The sequence below is a fragment of the Pecten maximus genome, chromosome 12 (genome assembly GCF_902652985.1).
Source record: "Pecten maximus chromosome 12, xPecMax1.1, whole genome shotgun sequence".
In the NCBI taxonomy this organism is placed as follows: Eukaryota; Metazoa; Mollusca; class Bivalvia; order Pectinida; family Pectinidae; genus Pecten; species Pecten maximus.
Window position 1 is genome coordinate 7,955,127 of NC_047026.1, and position 9,369 is coordinate 7,964,495.

The following is a 9,369-nucleotide window of genomic DNA, read 5'->3' on the forward strand; positions in this document are numbered from 1 at the left end:
GAGTGAGAGAAAGAGAGAGAGAAAGAGAGAGAGAGAGAGAGAGAGAGAGAGAGATGCGTTATCTGAAATTTACACAATAGTATTTTCATTTTCATTTCATATCGTATGTTAAAGAGAGAATGTTAGATGTCACTTTTGAAAAATATCTCAACTGAAAATAAAATTTACACCACATTAAATCGTCCTTTTCTTGTCCCTATATATGACTATACCATAGCCACTGGACAGATCAACTGAATTGTGTGGTGGGAACGATTGAGTTGATTGTGTTATCGTGTATATTTTCGGTGTGGTAGAGGAGGGCTGGACGTCTCGCTGTCCTCATTATTGTTAGATGAGCTGCTTGTGTTGTTTTCCTGTGTACAGTGGCAAATGCAATTCCCTCATGAGCATACTGCTTATGAATGTTGCCTTTTTAGCCCACCATCTTCAGATGGTGGGCTATTCAAATCGCCCTGCGTCCGTGGTCCGTGGTCCGTCCCTCCGTAAACAATTCTTGTTATCGTTAATCCTCAGGAAGTACAAAAGGGATCTTTCTCAAATTCCATATGTAGGTTCCCCTTGGTGCTTAGTTATGCATATTGTATTTTGAGACCAATCAGCAAACAACATGGCCGACAGGCAGCCATCTTGAATTTTGACAACTGAAGTTTGTTATCGCTTTTTCACAGAAAGTACTGAAGGGATCTTTCTCAAATTGCATATGTAGGTTCCCCGTGGTGCCTAGTTATGCATATTGTATTGTGAGACCAATCGGAAAACAGCATGGCCGACAGGCAGCCATCTTGGATTTTGACAATTGAAGTTTGTTATCGCTATTTCACAGAAAGTACTGAAGGGATCTTTCTCAAATTTCATATGTAGGTTTCCCTTGGTGCCTAGTTATGCATATTGTATTTTGAGACCAATCGAAAAACAGCATGGCCGACAGGCAGCCATCTTGGATTTTGACAATTGCAGTTTGTTATCGCTATTTCACAGAAAGTACTGAAGGGATCTTTCTCAAATTTCATATGTAGGTTCCTCTTGGTGCCTTGTTATGCATATTGTATTTTGAGACTAATTGGAAAACGAAATGGCCGACAGGCAGCCATCTTTGATTTTGACAATTGCAGTTTGTTATCGCTATTTCTCAGAAAGTACTGAAGGGATCTTTCTCCAATTTCATCTGTAGGTTTCCCTTGGTGCCTAGTTATGCATATTGCATTTTTAGACCAATCGGAAAACAACATGGTGGACAGGCAGCCATCTTAGATTTTGACATTTGAAGATTGTTATCGCTATTTCTCAGAAAGTACTGAAGGGATATTTCTCAAATTTCATATGTAGGTTCCTCTTGGTGCCTTGTTATGCATATTGCATTTTGAGACTAATTGGAAAACGAAATGGCCGACAGGCAGCTATCTTGGATTTTGACAATTGCAGTTTGTTATCGCTATTTCTCAGAAAGAACTAAAGGGATCTTTCTCAAATTGCATCTGTAGGTTTCCCTTGGTGCCTAGTTATGCATATTGCATTTTGAGACCAATCGGAAAACAACATGGTGGACAGGCAGCCATCTTGGATTTTGACATTTGAAGTTTGTTATCGCTATTTCTCAGAAAGTACTGAAGGGATCTTTCTCAAATTTCATATATAGCTTTCCCTTGTTTGAAAAGTACTAGAGGGATGTTTCTCAATTTACACAGATTAGTAAGAGGAAGGGAAAATAGAGAAAAGATCAATATGACATGGAACCTATAAAGATCGTTCAATGGTGGGCGCCAAGATCCCTCTGGGATCTCTTGTTCCTGTTTGCTTTAGCCCTCTGTCATTAGTGAGCATGTCTACATTGTATAGCAATCTCTATATTGGAGATGAATCCAACATTCAAGTATTGAAAAGGCATGTGTCGCAAGTTCTCCTCCGCCGCAAGTTCCCCCCCCCCCCCCCCCCCCCCCCCCCCCCCCCCCCCATAGCCATTACCTTATCCTTTATCATTTTTCACGCATTTTTGTCATGGTATTATGACGTCGTCATTTTTCTCCAATGCCAAATAGTGACGCCGTTTTTAACTTACAGCATGCAGATATGTACTCACACCATGCGAGAGTTATACGTAGATTCCGCAAATTTATTAGTTCCTTTTTTCCACTGGCAAAAGTAACAGGGTATTGGGTTATTGTTAAATGTAGTCTTTCTTTTCTTTGGTATTCCAGGATAATAAAAACAGAATGAGAATGAAAATAATATGTATTCATCATTGTTTCTATAGCTCGTACTACCACATCATTTTGCAAAACAAGTCTATGCGAGAAATTGGATATACATGTACATGTATCATGCTTTTACAGACTGTTTGCTTTCGTAATTGCATCCTTATGATCTTATACAGATATTTTTTTTATCCTGGTTGGTGAGTTTCAGAATTGTACCTGTTTCCTGAACCCTTAGTATTTTGGAGTGGAATAATTTGTCCGTTTACAGCATGATGTGAATCATTGGGTTCCCGTCTTGTTGTCTTTTTACTGTGTACTCCCGTGAAGTAGCACTATAAAGTATGTATGTATGACAATCTGAGAAGATACTGACAATTATCACACAGTCCGCGGTTAAAGACAGGTAAAAGATTTCAGTGTCAGAATTTAGTGCTACCTCCATCTTGCTCACAAATAATGAGAAATGTCTACCGTTCCATTAAGGGCTCAACCAGCAAGTCTATGCCATACATCCCTGTTTTGTAACACTTTTGGTTTAGTTCTGTCTATTGCAATGTGGTGACAGGAAAGGGCTATCGCAAATATCAAAATCACTAAGGTCAAGATAATAAAGAGACAAATACATAATTTGTGCTGTATGTGTTAAAACATGAAGAACTAAATAACAGAGTTACTTTATATTAATTTACCACTATAAAGCCCGAAACAATATGAAAGCAAGTCAACATGGAATGGAGCGACTCCGCAAAATGTCTTGAGATCTCGGTTATCTCAGGGAATCGTTTTATGCTTAACAGACTACCGGTATTTCAATAAGGTATCGGGTTGATTCCATAGCTTCATTAGTTCTTTTCCTCTGGCATAAGGCATCTGGATCTGGTTGGGATCATTGCCAGATGTAGTTGTCTTTCTTTGGTATTCCATGGACAATAAAATAGAATATATATTACAGTGACATTTTGTTAATAGTTATTTGCCTGGTTAACATTTGTAACATAAGCCCTCTCTGAAGAATAAATGCCGTTTTGGATGTTTGAGGACAAACCAGAGGGGACTAGTGCGCAATCAGGGGCGAAACAATGAACCCCACCGTCCCTTGCTGCCAGCACGGCTCGAACCCTATGGTCCAATTATTTGATTTGTGAATAATATTCGAGGAAATGCTTTACCTCATTAAGCATGTCATCCTTGGTCTTTTGAAGATGACTCACTGATTTAAACCTTGTTTCATTGGCAGGGAATAGATTAAGGACAAAGAAGGAATATGATTATGAAAGAAAATATGAATAAAATAAAATAAAAAAGCATTGTGTCTAATGTAAGACCAAAATCTTCCTAATAGGTGTTGTTTTTCCTCCCCATTTCTTTAGTACAGTGGCATTAGGGAGAATTCTCCTCATTGCTTTAGTACAGTGGCATTAGGGAGAATAATGAATTATGTCGTTTGTTCGAAATTTCTTCAGCCAGACTTGAATTTGTTTCTCACAGACGATTTACGACAAAAGTTGTGAGGTAAGCTGACTATTCCTGTTAGTTCAAGAAAAAAAAACGGAACGTTGATCTCTGTACATGCCTGGGAACCCAGGGTGGATTCTGTTTATAGATGTATTCACCAGAAGTGCTATTTGAGAGTCACAATGAGGCACAATCAAAAGGTTGTGTCAATATAAGATATTCCGATTAAAGAAAATGTTGGTAATGGAGGTGGGTTATTCTTAACAGTTCAAGAAAGGCTTTGCGAATTATGTACGAACGGCGAACTTACCGAGGCGTACGTAGTCCGGCATAGGCATCGGGACGCAGGATAATTTTTGGTTATATCTGTATTCATTAGAATGATATTTGAGTGTCCTAAACTAACATAAATATAATTCCATGTGAAAAAAAACAAATGAATATAAATCTATCTGCATATTTCAATTGACAGCTGCAATTTCGTCCTTCATGACCTCTCTGCTTAGTCATATTGTTTTTTCTTCAATTTGCTTTAGTACTCTAGGCTTAGTGAACAGCATATCAAACCTTGGATAAAGCATATTCAAATTGTTTAGTGTACTTTTGTACAATATTTTTTGGTTGAATATGGTCACTTATCATACCTATTTGTACATTTATAATAACAATATTTCTTTTTTTTTCTCAGTTTTGCCAATGAAATGGACAGAAATCCCCAATATCCAGATAAAAATCACGGCACATTATATCAAAAGAACACTTGTCAAAACCTTATCTCAAAATTCAAAAGGATACCATCAAATTCGAAAATGTCAGCTCCACTAAAATATGTGAACTTGGAGAGTTATGATATTGCCGGTCCTACTTCCTCACCATGTGCGGTTAGTGATAAAAGGGATGCTTCATGTATTACACCTGGTAAGAAACTTACCACGAGGCAGTCAATTTCAAACAAGGTTAACTTGCAGAGATCTCCGTTACATTTGCACAGTGGTACTGCAGGAAAAAGTTCCGAATCTTTCTCAAGCGGATTTAAGGAGGAAAATGTCGATGCAAATGATGGTTATAGAGAAGAACAATCAATCTCTCCACCTCCTTTGCCACCAAAAGGACCAGCACTTCTTAAAGAAGGTCAAATTGAAAATGACGAAACCTCTACTGTCCCACAACGCCAACATTGTATAAAGCCCCATGGTCAACATGGCAATGGACATGCTAGCAACAGACCAAGTACTTCAAATGTTCATGATGATGGCCAACACAATTTTAAGTTTTCAAAACAACTCGCAAATGAATCATCGAACACCTCCCCAACGAATCAAAAGAATTGTCTTATAATGACTAAAATGTCCAACGCAACTGCTGAATCTGAGCCAAGTCAGCAACAGAATGCAAAGAAAATCGCTAAACCGGCATTCAGTATTGATATCTCCGATGTAGGAATACCTTTTCCGGATCTTATGAGCTTTACACAGCATTTATCTTTGAATACCGGCTGTAATCCTATCAACCTTACTGATAATCACTCTTGTAGTGTTAATACCGACAAGGTCTGTACAGGGTCGAGTAGGAAACCATGCTTCCTTGCACGTCTCTTCAAAAGAAAATCTGTCCCGAAGTAAAAAGCTGTAGCTAATGGACTTGGTTTTATCTACCAAATTTTCGATTTACAGGATTAGTTTCAAAATGTATATCAAGTGATGGCATTAACATCTCTCATAGGCATGTGCTGTGATATTCTGGCATACACCTGTTTGCATTGTGTAAAAAGAAACTTGTACCTTGTATGGAGTCTTCATACTTTAAATATGTTTATTTTTTGTTCTAGTTAAATCGATTTTGGATCACGATTTCGTTATACTGTTGGTATTCGTTACCTTCTATGTAGGTTCTTTAGTATTCCTGTGTTACATGATACTCTGTGCCGCCTGTCATAACAAACGTAAGATATTTTAAAACGTCTGATTTATACCGGAACATGACAGGTGGGGTCTTATATTGAAATTATAGCGAATGTTGTGTCCCAACTATGTAGTTATGAAGGGGATTTGACCACATTTAGTCTAAGCACCAAACCACTTGCAAGATAATTTTAATTTCGGTCTCTTTATCGGCGATCGTTTGTTTTTACTCTCTTGGTCAGCTAATATTTGATGTAGAGGTTTTAAAACATTTTATAACGTGCAACATATCTGTAATGAAGGTGAAAAAGATTTTTTTACTCAGATACAAATATTTTTTATTATCTGTTTGAGATGTATATGTCCTGAGTTTTTGCAACTGACTATCTTGTTTCATTGCTTGAATTTCCGGTGACCATAGAGAAACTATAACATCTTTAAATGCGTTCATTGCTGCAATACCACTAACTGTAAAAGATACCATGTTTATTTAATATCTTATTGTGAACAAACTCGTACAGAACATGTAAATAGATATTGAAGAGATCTTGTAAGAAAACAGCAGTGTCAAATTGAATATCGTTTGATTTACTTTTAGTCTTTTACCTGTGCAAGTAAAAAAGTGCAAGTGAATGTATTTTCATGAAGGTGGTATATTTCTGTGAAGAGCTTATCCACAGGAATTGTATCTCTTCTTTCAAAGCTGTTGACAAGTGTTGTAAATGCTTCTCAGAGTTAGATGATGATGTACCTGTTTTTATATGAATATCCTGGAACATGTTTATCACGACAAAATATTCGAAAGAGAAATTGAGTTCCTTTAAGTCTGGACCTGCCAACAAAGTAATACACCAGGCTGTTAATTTGTTCATGGTAATTAACTTATGCTCATGTGACTAGATCCTTCCTTACATTGTTATAGTAACTGGAATTCGACTATATTAGTGTAACAACCAAATAAGAAAGAAATGTTAGTTAAATGAAACTGTTCAGATTGATAAAGATATATAAAGTGTACTAAAAATACTGTGTACCTCAGAAATTTAACTTAGCAAATTGTGATGATTGCTAGATCATTAATTCATCACTGCAATAATTACATTAATGTGATCGCAGATAACTCTCATTATCTATTATTTCTTGAATTACAAAGAATATAACGACAGTTCAAAACGAAATGGTCCTGATAATTTGTTTACATAAAAATATACACATTTTCACTTATAACGAATTGCGGATCTTAATGACTGTATATCTGATTAACATAAAAAACAAATGAAAATTTGATTTCTTCACCTCGCATCACTTCATTTCATGCTTTCACTGTTTAATGTAAGTGAAGTATATCTGATTCCTTGTTTTATATTTATATGATACTGATGTACCATTTACTTTCGTATTAATTAAAATGTTAATAAAAGTAATGTTGAAATTATGATACGAATCAATAGTCTTATTAGCGATTAACCATCTCACCCTCCCCAACTGTAAATGAGCTTTTCAGCATGATTGAAAAAAAGTGCTACCAGATTTGTTTATAAAGGGACATATGAGACCCGAGTGTTCATCTGCTTTCCTGTAAGCCTTCTTATATATTGATTTTAAAGGAAATGACAAATATTTCTGTGTCATGTGAGTTTTATGGTCAAGGTCATTCATTTTAACAAATTTCTTAGTCTTTCGCCCAAGCATGTTAAAGACAAATATCAGGTTTTTGGCCCTTTTTTAACAAACTTGGTAGCCCTTATTCCTCATGCACCGGGCATCTCCGTCATTGGAAACTCATTTTAAGATTTGAGCCTATCCCTGTGATCTGTGATAAAGGTCAATGTCTTTCATTCGAACAAACTTGGTAGCCCTCATCACAGCATGCTACAACCCCAATATCAGGTATAGGCTATTGATAATTTGATTGCATATTTTCGACAATTTTATCCCTGTGACCTTGAATATTTGTTTTTCATATGCTACGGGCCAAATATCAGGCATCAAGGACATTCGTAAGCATTTTTTGTTAGAGAGAGGAAGTCGTTTGGATATCTGTGTAGGTAAGATCTTCATGGTGGACACACGAATAGGTAATCTATTTGTGGACAAGATCTGGAATGGTAAGATCGTCTTCGGAGATGCTTTGCCAATCTACTGGATCCCGCAAGTCAGTCTACTGGGTCCCCTAAATCATTTTGAAGAATCATCTAGGTCAGTCTTCTGGGTATCCTTAATCAGTCTACCGGACGGTCTGATTATTTCTACTGGCTCCCCCCTCCCCCCCCCCCCCCTTTTTATTAACTTATTTTTCTTTATTCAATACAATGATACATGTACATGTTTAACAGAGCACTATGTAGCATCTTCACACAACCTCTACTTAAATGTACTTACACACTAGTACATCTGCTCATACATTGGTACAACACACACACACACACACACACACACACACACACACACACACACAATAAGAAATTCTGTATAATGATTATTACACCACTACATAACACCACTCATACATCTGCTCAAACATTGGTAAATAACCACACACATACTTAGGAAGTTCTGTATAATAATTATCACACACATTCTAATTATGCAGAGATTATTACTGGTATATATGGTATAGCAAAACTTGAGGTTTACATAAAGATCATTGTATGCAAAAAACACCAATTTATACATTATGAATACACATCATACAATAGAACATGCATATTCTTGTTGTATACCAATAGGACATACATATATTTACGTACCAATATGACATAAATAGTCTTGTATACCATTAGAACTTTCATATTCTAGCATACCAGTAGAGCATACTTGTTCTCTCATACTAATAGACCATACATAATCTCGCTCGCATAACAATATAGAGCATACATATTCTTGGATATCATTATCAAACATACATATTCTCGTATACCAATAAAAAACATACATATTCTTGGATATCAATATCAAACATATATATTCTCATATACCAATAAAAAGCATACATATTCTTGGATATCAATATCAAACATATATATTCTCATATACAAATAAAAAGCATACATTTTCTTGGATATCAATATCAAACATATATATTCTCATATACCAATAAAAAGCATACATATTCTTGGATATCAATATCAAACATATATATTCTCGTATACCAATACAAAGCATACATATTCTTTGATATCAATATCAAACATATATATTCTCATATACCGATAAAAAGCATACATATTCTTGGATATCAATATCAAACATACATATTCTCGTATACCAATAAAAAGCATACATATTCTTTGATATCAATATCAAACATGCATATTCTCGTATACAAATATAGGCTCCCCTTGGTATGTCTGCTGGATCCCCTTAATCAGTCTACTGGACACCTTGGTCAGTCTACTGGTTCCCCTGGTCAGTTTGCTGGATCTCCTAGGTCAGTCTACTTGATAAATTCCAGGAAACTCAATGTAAATTTCAGTAAACTCAATGAAGATTCCAGGAAAATCAATATAATTTTTAGAAAACTCAATGTTAATTCCAGTAAAATCAATGTTAATTCCAGTAAACTCAATGTAATTTTTAGGAAACTGAATGTTAATTCCAGTAAACACAATGTAAATTTAAGGAAACTCAATGTCAATTCCAGTAAACTCAATATTAATTCCAGGAAACTCAATGTTAATTCCAGTAAACTCAATGTTAATTCCAGTAAACTCAATGTAAATTTTAGGAAACTCAGTGTTAATTCCAGTAAACTCAATGTAAGTTTTAGGAAACTCAATGTTAATTCCAGTAAACGTCAATTTAATTTATCATTG